The sequence below is a fragment of the Lampris incognitus genome, chromosome 19 (genome assembly GCF_029633865.1).
Source record: "Lampris incognitus isolate fLamInc1 chromosome 19, fLamInc1.hap2, whole genome shotgun sequence".
NCBI lineage: Eukaryota > Metazoa > Chordata > Actinopteri > Lampriformes > Lampridae > Lampris > Lampris incognitus.
This window is the reverse complement of record NC_079229.1, coordinates 26,274,309-26,294,734: the sequence shown is the minus strand read 5'-3', so window position 1 is coordinate 26,294,734 and position 20,426 is coordinate 26,274,309. Positions and strand designations below refer to the sequence as shown.

Sequence of the window (20,426 nt, the reverse complement as noted above, 5' to 3'; positions counted from 1 at the left end):
GATCTACCCAACAGCTCGCTGTATCCATGGAGTCAAAAAAAAAAGAAAGGGGAAAAAAATAGTCGGTGCCATTGAAAACAATTCAGCAGCCAATCAGAGGCCAGCTCGGGGAGAGCGGAGAGTACAGTAGTAGTAGGACTTGAAAGCACATGAATATATTAATACAGATGAGGTAATGCGCCAAAAACAGCAGATTAGGAGGAGACTGAAGGCCACCGGAGACGACGGAGGAATATTTAATTTCACCACTCAGCACCAAGAGCTCACTGATCTAGAATTAAAAAAAAAAAAAATACTTCATGCAGCGGAGAAAATCCATGTTCTCATTGTAGCTTTTTTTTTCTGAATTAGGAAACAAAAATCACAAAACAGATTAACAGATGAACATAAACACAAACCTTAGTTCAATTAATGTGAAATGCTATATTATATGTCATCTGCGTGTACCTTAAGAAAATGATATTTGTCAGGCAGTTAAACACCACGTCATAGTTAAAATAAATACAGAAATACAGCATACAGAAAATCAAATTTCATCCTCAGGGATTAATGTTAAGAGGACTTCAGTTGAGATCAAACTGTTTGGCGTCGTGTCCAAAAAAAAAAAAAAAAAGCACGCCAAAAGAGTGCCACACCCATGCAGCAGCGAGGGTGCCACACCCATGCAGCAGCATGACCCCTGCATGGCACTGCCTTTTAGCGTGCCACCGGGGAGAAAACACAACACCCCCCCCCCCAAAAAAAAGCTCTTGTCTGAAACCAAGCACTGCAGCCTATATAAACACACACACTATATATATTAATTAAATAAACTCGAGCGTGTCTCAGGGTGATACCCGCTAATGGAGGGAGGCGATAGTGCTGACATTCCAGTGCTGGGCTGCAGCATGAGGATCCACGTGCTCCGCTGCTTTACTATGGGAGAAAACAACGCCCTCCCCTCCCTGCCGCGCCGCGCCGCAGATACACCCCGCCACATCACGTGGGCGCTGCCGTGGAGAGGCTGAGCGCCTGCCTGGGGCGTGGAGGTGGGGGTGGTGATGTGGGGGGACGGCTCTGTGTGTGTGTGTGTGTGTGTGTGTGTCTGTGTGTGAGAGATTATGTCGATGTGGACAGAGAAATGCATGGCTAACATTAAGTGCTGCATTTTTATTTTATTTTTATTTTTTTTAAAAGAATAAAGATTTCCTTGGAGTAGTGCAAGTAAGGACGCGTGTGATGAATATTCAGAGCGCCTGCTTGCGTGCGTCGAAGAAGGGGGAGGGATCACAGAGGCGTCAGACTGCGGCAGAGGCGGGCAGAGCCAGGCAGTTTTAAATCTGACCTAGATTCTCCGGGTGACACGCCACATCGCATTAGCCCACTCGGTCGGCCCCGGACCCGCCGGAGCTCGCTGACACTGGCCCGATTCGACAGGCAGAAAATGGGGGAGCACTTCCCAAATGGGGCACTCATGCCCCCTCCCCCCCCCTACCAATCCTACACAGCTGACTGAAAATGGCTTGGGGTGGGTTGGGGGGGTGGGGCATATGGTTTAGGGGGGTGGGTGGGGTGGGGCTGACCAGGAGGCGTATGCCATTTGTTTGTTTATGAGATGAACCTGATTACCCCCCCTGACCACGCCCTCCTCTTACTGTACTCGTGGTAAAGACCGTCTAATGCCCACCTCACCCAAATTCTGGCAAATCAAAACAAACCCATCCGTGTACAAGGACTCAAATCATAACAAGTGCCTGACATACTCAAGCTGACCACCGATAATCTATCAGCAGCCTCACCATGGCCATCTTGGTGCTGCGTTACTACCCCCCCCCCCCCCGGCTTTCCGTTTTCTTCGTGTGGTACTATAAGGTACGACTCCTCCTGCAAAACGCCGTCAACAGCCGACCATTGGTGCGGCGGCGATGGATCCGGACATCGCGTAATGAAATCTCAACAGCCGACCGCTTACTCGGAGTCAGATGAAAGCCGGGCGGGCGCCTCCGCCGAGCCCCCCTGTTTGAAATCCACCTGATCAAAAGTTGGTAACCATGGAAACAGATACACACACGCAGGAGCGGGTGGAAGAAATAAAAACACGGTTGCCACTGATCCCAGCGTGTTGTTAAGATGCTCTCTGTGCCACTTTTAAAATCGGTCCCATCGGTGCGACGCGTTGCATCATCAGATCACAGCAAGGCGTTCGAAGGAGGAAATTAAACTCGTCAACTTTAAAAAAAAAAAAACGTCCCGGGCTGATCGTGGGGCTGAAGGAGTATATATCGTTTCAGAATCGACACGGCAATAAGACATGTGCAGTGATCACAGGCCTGAATGGGTCATGTCAGACGAGAAGTCTTATTGCTTGACAGCAGGAGTTATATAGTAAAGTCCCCTTTTTTTTATGACTGCTCTTAAAGAAAATTTACTGTAGCACATCTCTCATAATTTAGCCTGATTTTATGACTCCTTGCGCAACTACTTTATTTCGCCTCTAAAATCACCCTAATCATTGCGAGAATAATAAAATCTTTGCCGGTGGAGCTTATTAGAAACTGCAAAGAAATTATCCAACTATTTTTTATTCGCAAAAAAAAAGTAGCCCCCCCCCCCAAAAAAAAAATACGGTTCAGCCATAGCCCATCAGCTGTCTGAGAGGGACTGCTCTGACCTCAGCTGGTCCCCCCCCCCCCCGCCCTTGAGAGTCCTCTGCCTCCTGACTGTGTGGGCTATTAGGAAATGAGGAAGGGGGTTAGGTATGTTGACTCACTGTAGTAGGGTCTCGGTAGCAACTCCCTGGAGGCAGCCGTCTCCAAAACCCATTCACAGATCCCCCCAACCAGCCGCCCCCCACCCCACCCAATCCCCGTGCAAACACCCCTAAACCATAATTACACGAATGACCTTCTGACTGAGTGTGTGACTCACCCACATCACAGCATCTTGAAGTCTCACTCGCCCAGTGATCCCCAAGGTGCCGGATTAGGCCGGCTCAGATTTGTTGGTAGTTAAGGTGTAGCAGGGGCTGATTTAGCTTACACATTGAAAAGGAAGACAGTGCACCATCAGCCTAAGCGTTTTCACCCGATTTACACTGTTCTCCTAACAGGATTTAGGGTGGGGCACAGTGGAGGATGCAGAGGTTTTAAAAGGGATGATGGATTTTGGAAGGAGAATGCGGCCGTCATTTCATTCGGAAAGAGAGCAGCGCCATCTGGAGGATGAAAACGGTACATCATCCACAGCAAGGAAGATTGGGGGGACCACTCCCAAACCCTTACCACTATGTGCGGACTTCAGCAAGACTGAAGGTAAAAAAAAAATCACAGTTTAGAAAACTACTTGGGACTGCAGCGAGGCTGTGTGATGTCCTCTCAAATCCACATATCAGCTTGCGAGAATTTGGGAAAAGCATTTCAGCCCTCATTTGCCGACAGCATATGTGAAACAAGGTTTTATCATACAAAATATGAATAAATAAATCCACCCCATGTCCCTAATCCCTCCCTAAAGTAATTTCCTGCCCTTACTTTCATCATTGTTAATATTTTACTATGGTACAAGAGCTCCACTTTACTTGAGGTGGACCATTAAAACCACCCACGGGACATAACGTGAGCTTCTGCGTACTTATTTTCATGTTTTCTTGGGGTCTCGGATTGAAAAAAAAAAATTATAACGCCATTCTTTGGAGTGACTCAAAATTAATAAGGTTAGCATGCGCGGCGGCTCAGTGTCTTGCCCAAGGTGCTTTAACGGGACATATAGCAGGGTCTGTGTAACCACAAGGGGAAATTAATATTAATGTCAAGAGCAGTCATCAGTACGGAGACGGTGGGAAGAAAAAGGAGCCAAATTGCTGGCAGTGATAGCTGATGAACAATGACAACTGCTGGAGGTGGGTGACCACTCCTCATCTTATCCGCTCATCTGCAGAGAGGGAGCAGCCGACCGGGGTGAAAACCCCTTTCCTTTACGCGATCAGAAAGTGCAGACTCTGAAGAAATTTAACTCATTTGTTGCAAAACATATTGTTTGCGACATTTAATTTCTTCACTGTTCTGTCACCACATCAAATTAACAGGGGTCAGGGGCAGAGTTCGAATGTGAACCAAGGACGCCACCCAGTGTTCGTTTGCCAACATCTCTGGGGAGGGGGGGGGGCTAGCTCGTTCTATAAAAAGACAACTTGACAAAATACAAACAGCAATTCTGCGGCCCAAATGTTAATTTCATGTCTCATATTCAGAAAGTAGACATGGCGGTGGCAGCGTCTGGCGTGCAGGTTTAAACGGGAATGAACGAGAGCTCCGCTGAGCTGCTCATGGGAGTCTGGGGAAGGAAGGTATACACAACATGTCAGCTCTCCGGCGGCATCAATAATACAGTACCAAGGAGACTATGGGAGCTTTTAGTTGACATAACAAGACAATCTACATATTACACCCACTCAAACCTATCATTTCCCATTGCCTATTAACAGAGTGCATGGGGTCGAAGTTCATGCCTCCGTGCATCTTCCATATGCTGAGTCAAGAGTAGAGTAACAGATTTGTATGTGATAAAGAGCAATTATTATATTGAAAAGTGAATTGAAAGCCACTTTATTCGACATTGTATTCTTACAGTGAAGTTTGTTCTCTGCATTTAACCCATCCTATTGTATAAGAGCAGCGGGCAGCTGCAGCGCCCAGGGACCAACTCCAGTTCTTCTTCCTATTGCCTTGGTCAGGGGCACAGACAGGGGTGTGAACCCTAACATGCATGTCTTTTTAATGGCTGGAGGAAACGAACACCCAGAAGAAACCCACGCAGACACGGGCAGAACATGAAAACTCCACACAGAAAGGACCTGGGATTCGAACCCAGGACCTTCTGGCTGTGAGTCAACAGTGCTAACCCCTGGGCCAGCTTAAAAATGTATGTTCTCCCCGTGTCTGTGTGGGTTTCCTCCCACAGTCCAAAGACATGTAGGTCAGGTGAATCGGCCATACTACAGTGCATCCGGAAAGTATTCACACCCCTTCGCTTTCCCCACATTTTGTTACGTTACAGCCTTATTCCAAAATGGATTAAATTCCTTTTTTTCTCATCAAACTACACACAATACCCCATAATGACAAAGTGAAAAAGGTTTTGTAGAAATTTTTTGCAAATTTATTAAAAATAAAAAACTGAAATATTGCATGTACATAAGTATTCACACCCTTTGCTATGACACTCAAAATTGAGCTCAGGTTCATCCAATCTTGATTGGAGTCCACCTGTAGTAAATTCAATTGATTGGACATGATTTGGAAAGGCACACACGTGTCTATATAAGGTCCCACTGTTGACAGTGCATGTCAGAGCAGAAACAAAGCCATGAAGTCAAAGGAAATGTCCGTGGACCTCCGAGACAGGATTGTATCAAGGCACAGATCTGGGGAAGGGTACAAAAAATGTCTACAGCTTTGAAGGTCCCGAAGAGCACAGTGGTCTCCATCATTCGCAAATGGAAGACATTTGGATCCACCAGGACTCTTCCTAGAGCGGGCCGCCCAGCCAAACTGAGCAATCAGGGGAGAAGGGCCTTGGTCAGGGAGGTGACCAAGAACCCGATGGTCACTCTGACAGAGCTCCAGCGTTCCTCTGTGGAGATGGGAGAACCTTCCAGAAGGACAACCATCTCTGCAGCACTCCACCAATCAGGCCTTTATGCTAGAGTGGCCAGACAGAAGCCTCTGCTCAGTAAAAGGCACATGACAGCCCACTTGGAGTTTGCCAGAAAGTACCTAAAGGACTCTCAGACCATGAGAAACAAGATTCTCTGGTCTGATGAAACCAAGATTGAACTCTTCGGCCTGAATGCCAAACGTCACATCTGGAGGAAACCAGGCACCTCTCATCACCTTGCTAATACCATCCCTACAGTGAAGCATGGTGGTGGCAGCATCATGCTGTGGTGATGTTTTTCAGCGGCAGGAACTGGGAGACTAGTCAGGATCGAGGGAAAGATGAATGGAGCAAAGTACAGAGAGATCCTTGATGAAAACCTGCTTCAGAGCGCTCAGGACCTCAGACTGAGGCGAAGGTTTACCTTTCAACACGACAACGACCCTAAGCACACAGCCAAGACAACGAAGGAGTGGCTTCAGGACAAGTCTGTGAATGTCCTTGAGTAGCCCAGCCAGAGCCCAGACTTGAACCCCATTGAACATCTCTGGAAAGACCTGAAAATAGCTGTGCAGCGATGCTCCCCATCTAACCTTACAGAGCTCGAGAGGATCTGCAGAGCAGAATGGGAGAAATACCCCAAATATAGGTGTGCCAAGCTTGTAGCTTCATACCCAAGAAGACTTGAGGCTGTAATCGCTGCCAAGGGTGCCTCAATCAAGTACCGAGTAAAGGATGTGAATACTTATGTACATGCAATATTTCAGTTTTTTATTTTTAATAAATTTGCAAAAATTTCTACAAAACCTTTTTTGCTTTGTCATTATGGGGTATTGTGTGTAGATTGATGAGAAAAAAAAAGGAATTTAATCCATTTTGGAATAAGGCTGTAACATAACAAAATGTGGGGAAAGTGAAGGGGTGTGTGAATACTTTCCGGATGCACTGTAAATTGCCCCTAGGTATGAATGTGTGTGTGTGTGTGTGTGTGTGTGTGTCAGCCTTGTGATGGCCTGGCGGCCTGTCCAGGGTGTCTCCCCGCCGGCCGCCCAATGACTGCTGGGATAGGCTCCACCATCCCCGCGACCCTGAGAGCAGGATAAGCGGTTTTGCTAATGGATGGATAAACTTATATTTATATTATAATTATGTTAGCAAACCATCTCACAGCTTAAATGGTTGAAACACACAAGTCACTAACATTAAAAAAATCTTGTTTAGTTTCTGACCAAGTCTCAAAATTACTAGAAATGAAAAACATTAGAATGGCAGAGCTGATGTTTAAAGAGACCTTAAATTAAGAAAAACAACAAGGGGCATTTTTTCTTGAAGATCTTTCAGCCAAAAAGCACATGACAAACTGTATATTTCTTCACCAGCTGAGGGCAGTATTGACTCAACTGCAAACATACTGGCAGGAGAGCCAAGAAAAGCTTTACCTCAGGCTACTGTAGCAGCACACCTCCCCCTGGCTTAGTGAGGCTAATCCATCCGTTGCATTCGCACAAACACACAAGCCTGCCGCATTAAACTCAACCCCGTCCTCCATTTCAAAAAAAGCGCGACACCTCCGCTGTCCGGCCTAGTGCTGCAGACACAGGGGTCATGCACTGAAAGCAAACCAAAATAGTTTGCCATTCAGGCTAAGCCGCTGGATTTGAGGCTCGCTAGGGAACCACGCCAGTTTTGCATTAACCTGTAAACACCCCAGAGAGCTCCCGTGGATCCACTGACATACTGATCCGGTGTATGAACCAAGTTGAGGCTTAGCTGTCAAAAAGAGGACACCAGGTAATGTTGCGTACTCCATCGCCGCCGTAGCTCGGCCAGAGGGTTTATAGCCGCGTGCCATGGTAACAATCTCCAAGGAGACAGGGAGGAAAATACAAAACAGGGATGGGCAGATATGTCAGCAAATGGAAACGGAGTAATTGTAATAGTTAGAGCCAGCTGCAGACAGCTTGCCTATAAAAAGCATAGCTTCTCTTACGGTTAGCGAGAGATGTTCTACTAGAACTAGTCTGGTCTGCATAAAAACCACTGCTGGTCAACCAAACTAACCAAAAATAAAAGATGTTTCTAAACCTAACAACAGCTGTCATCATTAGATTTTTACTGTGGTGTCATTCTTGCAGCTCTTCCCGTGTCGAGTTGTCAGGTGGTGACCATGTGCCCTGTTTTGACATAAGCACAAGGGTCTTGGGGAAGAGGAAGCAGGAGCACCTGACATTATTCAACTCCTTTTATGGCCCACAATGCACTTCACTTCCTGAGCTGGAGTCGCACGTTCTCCCACAGCACAAATTAGGACTAAAAGAAGCAAAGGTGCACCACGGGGCTGTGTTTGAAACTGCAACCATAATGACACGTCTGCATGTCGGTGCAACAAAGCTAGCGGTACTAAATCAGCGACCTGGCTGAACCATTTTTAGGCTCAAGCAGGAAAATACATGTACCACTTTTAAAAATCTGCACCGTTGCAAGTGTTCTCATCAAAAAGAAAAAACCTCTTTCAGATTCAAACTCCACCATGCCTAACTATGCATTATTCTCACAGGATTATGACATGTATATCAGATTAACCCATCCTCCTGAAATAAGGGTGTCAAAAGGACAGCAGAGGCGCGTTTGAGCACCAACACCTACCGGCGGTGAGACTGTGAGACTGTCAATGAGGAGGAGGAGGGAGGCCCGGCCTGGCAGGTGGCCCCAGGTCACAGTCCTCCAGGCGAGGTCAGCCTCTGAAACACAGATCGATAAAACAGTGTCACAGCACGGTTTAACCCATAGAAACCCCATATCCAGACCCTATCCGAGTCTTACACGCATGTTAGAGCGGTACCTGGTTAACTTCTTTTGCTTTCAAATATACAAATAATCATCACGTTAAATTTGGTAGCATAGTTTCGTCAAGGGAGAATGACACAACTGCCATTCAGATCAGTCCCCTAGAAGCCTTGTTTCGCTATGCATAATGTTTGCCAACGGGCACCAAACTGCTCGAGGAATATAGGGATTGTTTCACAGTACGCTTACTAGTAATTTTACTTTACCCCATCTCTGTACACAGCTCCTCTTGTTCCCCGATAGTGTTGTGAGCTACAATACGTACAGCTTCATTTTGGCGCCACTTTGACTAGGCTGTAACCAATAACACTTGTTATCAGGTATAACGTAGTGTAGTGTTATTCAACGCTCCACCGTGGTGGGTAGTGCGAGTCTGGGTTCTTTCAAACCTAACACAACACCAACTGATTACACAGATTGACCTCAACCAAACTTCAACCAAACGGGGGAGGCATGATCTGCAAAATGCCGAGTTGGGAAGAAAACCTGCACACGCATAGCCCTCTGCTGCACCCGAACGAGTGTCACCGATCTAGTATTGTGTTTCGGGGTAACAGTATTCATTTTAAGTGATACAGGTGCCGTGTGTCGCGTAAGCAAGGACATGGTGGCATTTGGGGCCTACCCTCCTTGTGAAACAGCAAGAGGTTTGAGAGAATGTGGAACAAATACACACACACAAAAACACCACCACTTCCTATTGTGCAACACTTCCTCTGATTCAGTGTGTACTTAGGCCTTGTCTACAGGCTCCTTTGCTTTCTCCCTTAAGTGTACAATGGTGCCCATTTCAATTCAGTCCAAATGCATGCTCTCGGACAAATCTTTACTTGGGAAAGGAGAACTGGCCGAAAAACAGCCAACTAAAAAAACTGATTCAAACCTTTTCTAAAGAAAAATGCACACACACACTTGCATGCATGCACACATGCACGCACACACACGCGCACGGTTTTGACAGACAGGCCCAATAGACTGTGAAACCATTAGGACTTAAGGCACCTCACTCTTCACCAGCCGGAATACAAATGCACTGCAATAATGGAGTTGTGGTGGCCATGCGTAAAACTGCTCAGACTTCGAGCTCAGAAACGTCCAAGCCACAAAAACGACAGAAGCCGTGGGAGGAACAGCCATGCGGCAAAAAAATAAAATAATGCATGAGAGGAAAGATAAAAGTTGAAAACTTCAAAATGAAAAAGTAGTGTTTGGAGAAGTGGGCTGGGATACTGAAATGAACCATGACGCTGGGATGCGACGCGGGCTGGGCTCCGGTGAGTCAGTCGGCGGCACGTCCTTCCTGTCTTCTGAACCGGCAAGATAACTGGTCCGGCATCCCAACAACCCATCTTCTAATCGCTTGATCTGGCAGAGGCTTTTCTCTACCATCATGCTGCGTGACTCGCTTGAATCTAATCCAATAGAGTTCACATGTCACAGGGGGACATTTTGTGCGACACCGGTGGCAGCGCTGCATCATGGGAGTCCGCTATACATCACCGCTAGAGCTCGGGGACAAACTGTTTTTTTCTTTTTCAAGGGGCATTGGAACAACATGAGTGTACATAGGTTTGAGTCAATGTTCATGAATCTGGGGCAAAAATGCTTTGAATTGTCTGCGCTGGCTGCATAATGGATTATTGACGACCCCTTCAGGATACCACTCACACAGTATTGTACCTTTACAACCACGCTCGTCATATCTGAGCCTTGTGCATACAAGGGTAGGGTAACTTAGTGCACCACTGACTCTACGGGGACAGAAATGTTTTTCGTGAGAATTGTCATTCCTGTGTGGGCCGATCTAAATCCCTCCAAGCGATGGACCATTGAACCCAGGCTAATCCATGGCAGGAATCTGACCACTATGCTATAGAGCAACTGCAACCTATATAGATGTGTGTGCATTGGTTTGGTTACACTACATATCCCCACTGTTCATGCAAGAAGCTCTTCGTCACAACAAAAAACAGAAGAATAAAGAAAGAAAGGGGATGTAAAACTGAAGAATGGAGTGGTACGCAGGCCAACAACCCACTTATTTTCTGAGAAATACTCGCAATACATGCAGTCTTCCCCTATGAATAGCAATCTAACAAATAGTGCTCACCAACGGGGAAAATATTATCATGATAATCACAGGGAATTTTACACAATGTTGATTTTATATATATATATATATATATATACGTAAAAATACAATCTTTAAGAATCCACCTGAAGTTTATCACATTAAACTGTTTGGCGATATAGAGTATAGGCTAATGTACCAGCACTCATTTTCATATGGGCTAATAGTACTCCCCCGAATATTTCACACCTTAATCTGTGAGACATTTCAGGCAATTGATTCTCATTCATGCAGACAACAAAATTGTGTATCACGATGTGACAATATCCGAATTTCACCCTGATCGTTGAAAGATGTTAAACAATAATATCGACTTACTGCCTTGCCCTTGTAACAGAACACAAATGCACCGGCGGACAGAGAAGATGTAAGACTGATCAATTGGAAGACCAGGACGACTCTAAATAATCTATGCTCGGTAAGTAAGATCAAAAGCTTAACAACGTAAACCATGTGGTCTGTGGTTTTATTGGCGTTTGAGGGACTGCGCTGCTGCAGTGCAGGATCAATAAGGGAGACAACATGTGCAAGCATCTGGAGCCTGTGTGTTCAGTAACCGCAAAACATGAGCTCTCTTGTGCATCTGGAGGAACGCCACAGCTCCAGGTGGACCCCAGCGAAATGAAGAGCCGTTTCATCTCACCACAACTCAATTTAGTGGAAATAAAGTCGCAGTAAAACGATACGAGGACAATGACTGTAAATCAGTCTGACGTGCATATAGACAGGCTATGAAGTCAGCAAAGAATAACAGGGTCGGGGTGGGGAGGTCGCTAAATCTCATCAAATGGCTTTGTGTCCTAATGTGAGTCTATTCAGGGGTCTGATGAGAGACTTTACTAACCCTTATCTCTGTTGGACAGCCTCTTCATGTGGGCTGTCCAACAGTTTAAAAAGGTACAGCGAAATGAAACTGCAATTAATCGACATCTGTCGAACACCTTTTACTTGATATTCACTGGGGAGAAAAAATCATCTTTGTGTTCATAAGAATAATGTTTTCTGTTCGGGTAGTGTGGTGGTCTATTCTGTTGCCTATCAACACAGGGATCGCCCAATCAAATCAAGGTGTTACCTCCGGCTTGGTTGGGTGTCCCTACAGACAGACACAATTGGCCGTGTCTGTGGGTGGGAAGCCGGATATGGGTATATGTCCTGGTCTTCTGGTTGGTCGGGGCACCTGTTCTGGGGAGGGGACTGGGGGGAATAGTGTGATCCTCCCACGCGCTACGTAGCGTACCCCTGGTGAAACTCCTCACTGTCAGGTGAAAAGAAGTGGCTGGTGACTCCACATGTATCGGAGGAGGCATGTGGTAGTCTGCAGCCCTCCCCGGATCAGCAGAGGGAGTAGAGCAGTGACTGGGACGGCTCGGAAGAGTGGGGTAATTGGCCGGATACAACTGGGGAGAGAAAAAAGGGGGGGGGGAGACCCCCCCCCCAAAAAAATGTTTTTCTCTTTGTGATAACATTTTGAGTGACACCATCCTGTACTTTGGGCGTAGACTAAAAAATGTCCACTGAACGAATGGGAGTGAGAGAAGACGAGCGATCCTCGACCACCTAGATGAAACTAGCTAATAGTAATATCAATAATGTCCACCAGGGACGGACTTGGACAAAAAAAATGGCAGAGGACTTTTTCCACTCTGACCAGCCCACCACAACTGGCCCGCGGATACTCCACCACCCCCGGCCCATCGACGCACATACAAACACACCACCACTTATAAGCATAATGGATGGATACTCTAGACTACTGTAACACTTATACAGAGACAGGACACACACGCGCACGCGCACACACACACACACACACCTGTAGCATAGGCAGAAATCACAGTGTGGGTGGGCACAGAGAAGATCAGGTGGGCCTTGCCTGTCCAAGACCAACCATACTTAATGCATGTTAACCAAAATAGGCCATTACAACTATACTTCCCTGAATGTTTAATCATACAAGCCTTACACATCATCAGAGGTAATGTTACAAGCACCCAGATGAGCATTAACAGCGTCACATAGCCCGGCACGGTGACCACATATTCACACACGTGCAGCACACACACACACACACACACACACACACACACACACATACAGCTGACAGATGCAACAGCGTCATTAATCAAGTGTATGGCTAGAGGTACACCGGCACCAACACGCTCCGTACCGTTAAAGATGACACGAACATCTGGCACGCTGGCCACATAAATCACACACATGCAGCACACACACACACACACACAGACACACACACACGGCAGATGCAGCAACATCAGCATAAAATCCAATTGTACGCCCAACAAAAACTACACCCAATAAAAAATACTGAAAGAGGCAATATGCTTCTATGGTCCGAAGATTTAAATTAGCTTAGTTTTGACGACAGGGCTTGGTGCTGACCACTGAAATTATTTCATTATAGTCCAACGATTCAGTTCTCTTTCAGAAGGAGAGCAGGGACAGAGTTCAGTCTGTATGTCACCATCGATGCCCTGATACCAGTTTTTCCTCCAACTGACAGTGGAAGAGTCTTTCAACAGTACAGCTGCTGGCGGGGAAAGGGCTGAATTAGCAGCCGCCATGTACATGTCATTAATACTTGGCACCGGAGGAGAAACTGGAGCAGGAGCAGGTGTCTGGGTTGAGAATGATGACTGAACTTGAGCCGAATTCTCTTCCTCCTGCTCCTCGCGACGTCTTTACGACAAACTTGAGCAAACTGCTTTGTTTCACCATGATTTTTATCTTCACATACATTAAAAGCAGGTAGCTAGCGGAAAGCATGCCTCTGTTCTTCTGTGCACGCTGTACACTGAGTGAAAGAGGAAGGGGCTGCTCACAATCTGGCATTTGCGAAATGCACTAGCCACTCAAAACATCTGACCTATCATCATATGGTAAACAATAAAGAAGAATTGAAATAGTATTCATTGACTGCTATTCACTGCATGGTCCTGCAAAAAGGAAGCCTTCTGATTGGGTGGGCCTCAGTGCCAAATATGTGGGCCCAGGTCCACCCACAGTACAAGTGGTAGTGGGGGTGTTGAAGAGGAGGATGTGGACTGGTGCATAATTAAAGTGGGCCGATGACGCATCTCACTCACTCGTTTTTGTATAGTGGGCTGCTCAAGGAAAAAAAATGGGCTGCTCAAGCGGCCCAGAGAGTGACCGGCCCACCGGGATTTGTCCTGGTGCTCCTGATGACCGGTTCATCTATGATGTCCACCATCTTCTAAACAATGAACATTATCGGCTTTAGGCAAACTTCCTCCCCACACAAAAATCGCCCCCCTTAAATGCCATTTTGCGGGACCTTTCAGATTCAGATTGATTTCAGACTGATTTTTATGTCGAACATGCTAAAATAGCAAAATACACAGGCAGGGATACAAGCACAAATGGAAATAATAGTCAAGATTTTTTGCAAACTCTCTGTAACAACACAAGTAATAACTGGACCATGGTTGAAAAGGGCGTAGGATGAAGTAAAGAACTTTTCTGGTCCTACCTCTTTCTTATACTTTATCAATCAAATCAAACCAAAACAAAACTTTTGAGACAAAACAAAAGTGGAAAAAGAAAAGAAAAGCCAACGCATAGAGATCAAAATACACAAAACAGTACAAGTCAAACAAGGCACCTTTTTTCAACCCGGCCTTCACCCAATACTGATGGGGAGGGAGAGGAGGGCCAGGTCACTTTATCATCAACAGATACAGGGACTCTTTCAGACAGATTCCCATCTCACAAGATTGCGTGTGTGTGTGCAGACCATTACACAAGCTTTTGGAGCAGCGCACTCCCCATTTACCTCTCTCCAGCGTCATTTCATATAAAGAAAACGCTGACATATCAATTACAATGGCTGGTGATACAGAAGTGCCAAAAGCAATCAGGTGCCTTGTGCAGCCACTGTTGTTTTGAGTGAGCCATTGCGAGTCCTAAAAAAATTTAGTTGTGTCGCCTAGCACCAAACAATGCCTTATGAACGGGACTCCAGGGTCACACATGCGACCAAAAATCTGTCAAGTGTGAGTAAATATTTTCATTGGTTGCAACAGTGTGCATGTGTGTGTATTGCGTTATTTTCTCCCACCCGCATTCTGCGACGACATCCTACTCTGCCTCTGATTGGCTCCATCTTTGATATTCTTACCCGAACCATCTCACTCCTCATGCCTAAACCTAACCAACGAAGGCAACCGGTACTAGCCAATCAGAGGCAGAGTAGGGTGGGTCTTCGTGGAATGCGGGTGGGAAAAGTAAGGCATGCGTGAGACCACGCCCTGTAGTCTTGAACGATATCCCAACCTCAAAACGTACCGGTAATTCAAAATGAAGAGAACTATTGATGAATCCCCCCCCCATCAAGAAAAATGCTGTGGTGCCAGTTACACCAATGTGTATAGGAACTGACAAAAAAAAAAAGAAAGTTAAAAGCTTAAAATCTATTATTGCGGTGCCAAAATGCACGGTGAAAAATTTCGGGTGCACCTAAATGATGTGCTGGTGCACCTAAATGAAAAAGTTAGGCGCACCAGAGCAACCAATGTAAAAGTTAGTCTGGAGCCCTGATGGATGTATTATAATTACACGTAGTCACACCTCTCCTAATGAACACTTGTTCAGAAGTTTAGTGAGTTTATGCAAGGATATTGAGCACCAGAATATATATTAAAAAAAAAAAGGTGTTAAAAACCTGCTGTCCTTTTGGTCAGTTTTCCAACAAAACTGTCATTTTTTTTCATTTCTATACATTTTCCAGATCCCACGTTTCATGGCTCAATAACAAGAATTATATACACTCACACATTTCTCCCCTCATCTTTTTTTTTCCCCAAATTTCTATGTCCAGACTTTTTGTGCAATGTGCAAACATTTTCTGTCAAGACCTGGAAACGGTTTAACTTCCGTCATCGTAGATGCCGAAACAAAAATGTCCTCTTAAATGTTATACAACAGCTTAGACACAGCACAAGGATGAGTGTTTGGTGTGGGGGCAGTACGTAGTATGGTGTGAAAAGTGAATTTCTACCCTGCTGGTATGCCATCTGTGGCAACATCCCTCTACTACAGCGCCCAGTGATATGTAGGCGGCCACAAGAGATCCTTTCTGAATAAGCATCCCATGATAAAACTCATCACAGCCTGGATAGGAAACCAGCCTATGACTACCAGGCTGATTCGTGCCAAAGTTCACTTGCTGTGTCCGCCATTTCACCAACAAACTAGACACTAGCAGTATAACCTCATGCCATTTCGTATGGGTCTGGACGAGCATGCGAGTCAGGGTTGGGCATAGTCAGGAATTTATTGATACTCGTACTTTCTGTTGAGGTAATGTAGTTATGGGGGGGAAAGGGGGAGGTGGGGTTATTATTGCTGGCCAAATTTCAGCACCACCATCATATATGATCAATAGAAAGATTTCATTGCAACACTACATGGACATCAACACAATATGAATAATAGCAGCGTACTGAATAATGTACTGGAACATGTGCAGTACAAACAGCTTTAAAGCATTATTGGCTGACACGGGCTTTAATCAACTTTTCATGTAGGGAAAACAAAAAACTGCATATCCGCCCTTTCTGGTTGAATGCGTGACTACTCTTAGCTGACTATCACCTGCTATGGAAAATTACTTGTGTATATTTACGCAACCGGTGGCAACAATAAGACGCACTGTTAGCGCGGACCATATCGGCACATTGAAAGTTTTGGTAATTGGTGCCCATCCCTATATGTGAGAGTGTGTGTGTTTTGGGTGTGGGGAGGGGCTAAGATACACAACAATGCAGCTTTTATTCTTTACGAGGGCCGAGGTATTTATAGTGTTATGCTGAGTGTTTTGTACATTTGCATTTTTCCATGTCTGGATCACATACTCGCACAGCAATAGATGTAAACATCCTTTTGCAGCTCTGTGCAGATGAGCGGCTCCGTTAGACCGCATCTCCATGGGGGGGTGGGGGGTACGAGATTGTGCCTTCTTTTCATTACGTGTACACCCAGGGCTCAGCTTGGCTACATCACAAGGCGGGGGGGGGGGGGGGGAGGGATTGAGAGAGTTGAGAGGAATGCTCCAGTCTACCAGAGCCCAGCCAGTGCTCCAGATCTGAGGCTGGTGCACACAACTGACTCATGCACATCACAGGCAAACATCAAACCTGACACCTTGGCTAAGGGCTACGAACCCACATCACCACAACCAGGACCTCTACAGCCAGATTGTCTCTACTCTGCTCATTTTATGTAATAGCAGCCAGCATCTGTTAGTAACGATCCACTTCAATGAACGTGTGCACAACAAAGTGTGTGTGTGTGGGGGGGGGGGGGGGAACTACACCCTACTTCCTATAGTTTTTGCGGATGTTGTTGCCAATGAGAGGTTTGAAACAAAAAGGCACTATTCAACCTTTGCGTTCCACACACAGTCAGCACAATCGATACCAAAAGGCACTCATAAAAACCTGAACAATAACCACTTGGTAACCTGCAGTTCTGCAGTTGCCAATAGTGTCAAGAAACGGAAATGTTGAAAGTGCAATCAGTTCACAGGTCTGTACAAACAGGCCTGCTACAAGCTTCCCCACCGGGTGACTAATGTTCAGTCACAAGCACCGACATGCACTGGAGATGGAGATGGAGAGAGAGAGAGAGAGAGAGAGAGAGAGAGAGAGAGAGAGAGAGAGAGAGAGAGAGAGAGAGAGAGAGAGAGAGAGAGAGAGCTGGCTGGGTGTAAGATTACTCTGTACAGAACGATGAGGAGTCCATGACAAACTGAGATCTGTATTACTTGGCAGATATCGCAAAGTTGGGTGCCGCACAGTGTGTCCTTCATGCTTCATGTCCAAAATGTGTCCTTCATGCTCTTGTGGACCAAATTCAAGTTTGACGTTTGTCCATCACAAGGTATATAGACTTCTACAGCCATATAAGAGACACCAACAGAACGGCCAATACCCACCATTTGTTCCGGGTAAAGCTATGTTAACATGCATACATTAACGTTTGCATTTCAGAAGTAGACTCAGAGAGGATGCAAACATCAAATTCTGCAGAGTAAGCATCATTTCCCAGCAAAGGTTACGGCATCTCCACCTTCTCTGCAAACCCACACGTCATGCTGACTTGCTGCCAGTCACCGTAACCGACTGATGAATAAAGTTTACTTCAAGTGCACTTCGCCGAGTCGTCTCGACGCACTTTATACTAAGAAAAAAGTAAGCTCAGTAAAACATAAATAAATACACAGCACTGCAAAGGGAAAACGGCACTAACACGACAGCAACAGTAAGTGGGGTAAATAAAGGTCACACTGAGCATGCATGAAGACATTGACACAGTGTGTGCTGCAGGAGAGACACACGACACATGAAAGTTGGAGATGAACGCCATCAAAAAGGCCACTGACGTGTTCAACGAAGGCAATACGTACGTACACAAGTCCAGACGCCTATTTCCGCAAAACGTCAAGTGCGCCTTGTCGGTCGTGAGCGAAACATTCACACAACATCCCTCCGGGTTTTTGTTCCGTTTGGTTTTTGGTTTGAAAGGAAGGCTCGTCGATGATAACGCCCGCAGGCAAGGCAAAATAAATGGACGATAACAACTGATGAGGCGTCCTCCTCCACGTGCCACCGGTCACGACACGGACGGCGGCGTTAAATAACTGACTTTCGCGACACACGGACGCGCGCACTGACGCGCGCGCACGCGATTTAAGTTCACTTTGTGCAGACTTTCGTCCGCAGGTCACATAGCGGCGAACGTACCGACGAATAATCAGTTGGAAAAAAAAACAAATAAACAAAACACAAACAATAAACAAAAGTAAAAAATCCCCGGCAGCGGGATAAAACCCGGAGCACCGTGTGGTGTGTGTGTGGAGACGGCGGGTCACAGCACCGATACCCGGCGTTTTCGCAGGCGGACAGCGTGCTTATTCCCCCCCGGCGAGAGACGAGCGGCCGCCGTCCGTCGCTTCCTCACACTGGGCGTGGCCAACACCATGAGCCCTCAAGACGTCACTCATAGAAGAAAAAAAAGAAAAGCGCTTCATGACAAACAGGGAGCATTCAAACCTTAGTCGTCTGCAACAGGCAGCGCTGTGGTCCATCCCTAAGTCGTCAGCATACATATAAAGAAATGGCCTTCAAAGTAGATCGGAGTTGACGGGATTGATGAGATGACACACCAGGTCAAAGAGATCTGCGTTTTCTCCTCCCGATTCCTTTCGTCTATTCTTTTTTTTTACAAGCAGAGCACAAATCTATGCTGTGAAGGAGTTCCTGCAGCCTACTTCCTGTATCCCTGCAACAGCCTACAGTACATTTATCCATTAGTAATCACTAATGATGATGCAGTGCAAACTCTAGTGAAGCAGATGGGTGGAAGTCATCTGTAAATTCAATCAAAAGAAACATCAACTTTATGTCAACGGAGAGAAAAGTGTTAACCGTGTGAGGAGCATAACTGCACCACTTCCACTGAAGACGTATTTTCATACTAAACTGGGGCCACAATCCTTCTACAGTCCACGACACGTTAATATGAAAGATGGAGAAATGCATGCAAGTTCAGAAAAAAATAAAGCCACAATAACAGCACTATGCAACAGTGCATGGCACCACAACCATAAATATCGCAGTATAAACAAAGGAAACCAATTTGTCGCCTTATTCTCAAAAGCCATTTATTTTCCAACGCAGATTTACAGCTGTATGTGTAATTTGATTTGCAGCGTATGAAGGGAATCTTCAGTCTGCTGAAGAGAAGTTCTCATCGTAAAGAGTAAGGTTAAGACTTCCTACTTTCATACACACTTCACTTCCAGTTAGTATAGAATGTATATGTATGTATGTATACATATATATGTGTGCATGTGTGTGTACACTATATACACTATATATAGTATTTATACACTATATATATATATATATATATATAAAACACACACTATATATATGAATGAAAATCTAAATAACAGGGTGTGGATGCAGACAGAAACATTAAAATCCAATCTGAATGTTGAGGCATTGTCAGTCTTACCTTTGCCAGCAAATGGGGAGCCACACATCAACTACATACATAGATCCATTAAAAAAAGGACTGGGGCAGTTTTCCCTCTGATTTGCAACAAAAAAAATGTACAGTACGCTATAATTACCATTCAAAACAGCTCAACAAGAACCATTTCTTCAATGACACAAGAGAGGGGAAATAAGACGTCTACATGTGCTAGCTGACAGGCACTCACCTCAACCATCTCAAAAGCTGTAAAAGTTTACAGTGTGAGAAAGTGGAGGCATCAGCCAACGTGGGCTGATTGCTGGGTTAAATCCTCTTGACTTAAATTAGTCCATATTTTCATGGTGCAAACTCATCTCGTAAAATAAGAATGCCGTGCACCCGTTCAACCCGCCTCCTCTCTTATGGAGACAGCCTGCTACTATTAAAATGCCTCATCAGCCAGGGGAATGGCACAATAATAATTGCACAAGCCGAGAGCTGGAGACGTGAGACACCAACTTTCTCACTGCATCAAAACCACAGTGCTTTTGGATGCACTAGTCTATCATTGTACCAACAAATCCGGTGTGCTGGATGTGTCGCTTCCACTTCCGGGGGGGGGGGCGAAATGTGTACGATGTACAGAAATCGGATGTGAGGCAATCTATTGACCTTTCTGTGATTTGGCTTGACAGAAAGCAGTTCGAATTCTAAGTGTATTATCTCAACAGATCACTCTGACTCGGTCAGCACATGAGCATAGTTTAGTCAAGGAGTTGCTTGTCAAGATTCA

General features: G+C 45.6%; 1 protein-coding gene across 2 annotated transcripts in view; it reads right to left on the bottom strand.

Moving 5' to 3' along the window:
* fam49bb (family with sequence similarity 49 member Bb) overlaps nt 1-20,426 on the bottom strand; it is a 49,794-nt gene that overhangs the window by 28,573 nt on the left and 795 nt on the right. Inside the window, exons 1-2 of one of the 2 annotated variants that reach the window (XM_056299452.1) lie at nt 18,060-18,102; nt 8,281-8,375 (exon numbers count right to left, since the gene is read on the bottom strand). The gene's annotated coding sequence lies outside the window, so the exon portion shown is untranslated. Of the gene's footprint in view, nt 1-8,280; nt 8,376-18,059; nt 18,103-20,426 lie in introns of those variants that run through there. The other variant, XM_056299451.1, reaches the window with a different exon arrangement.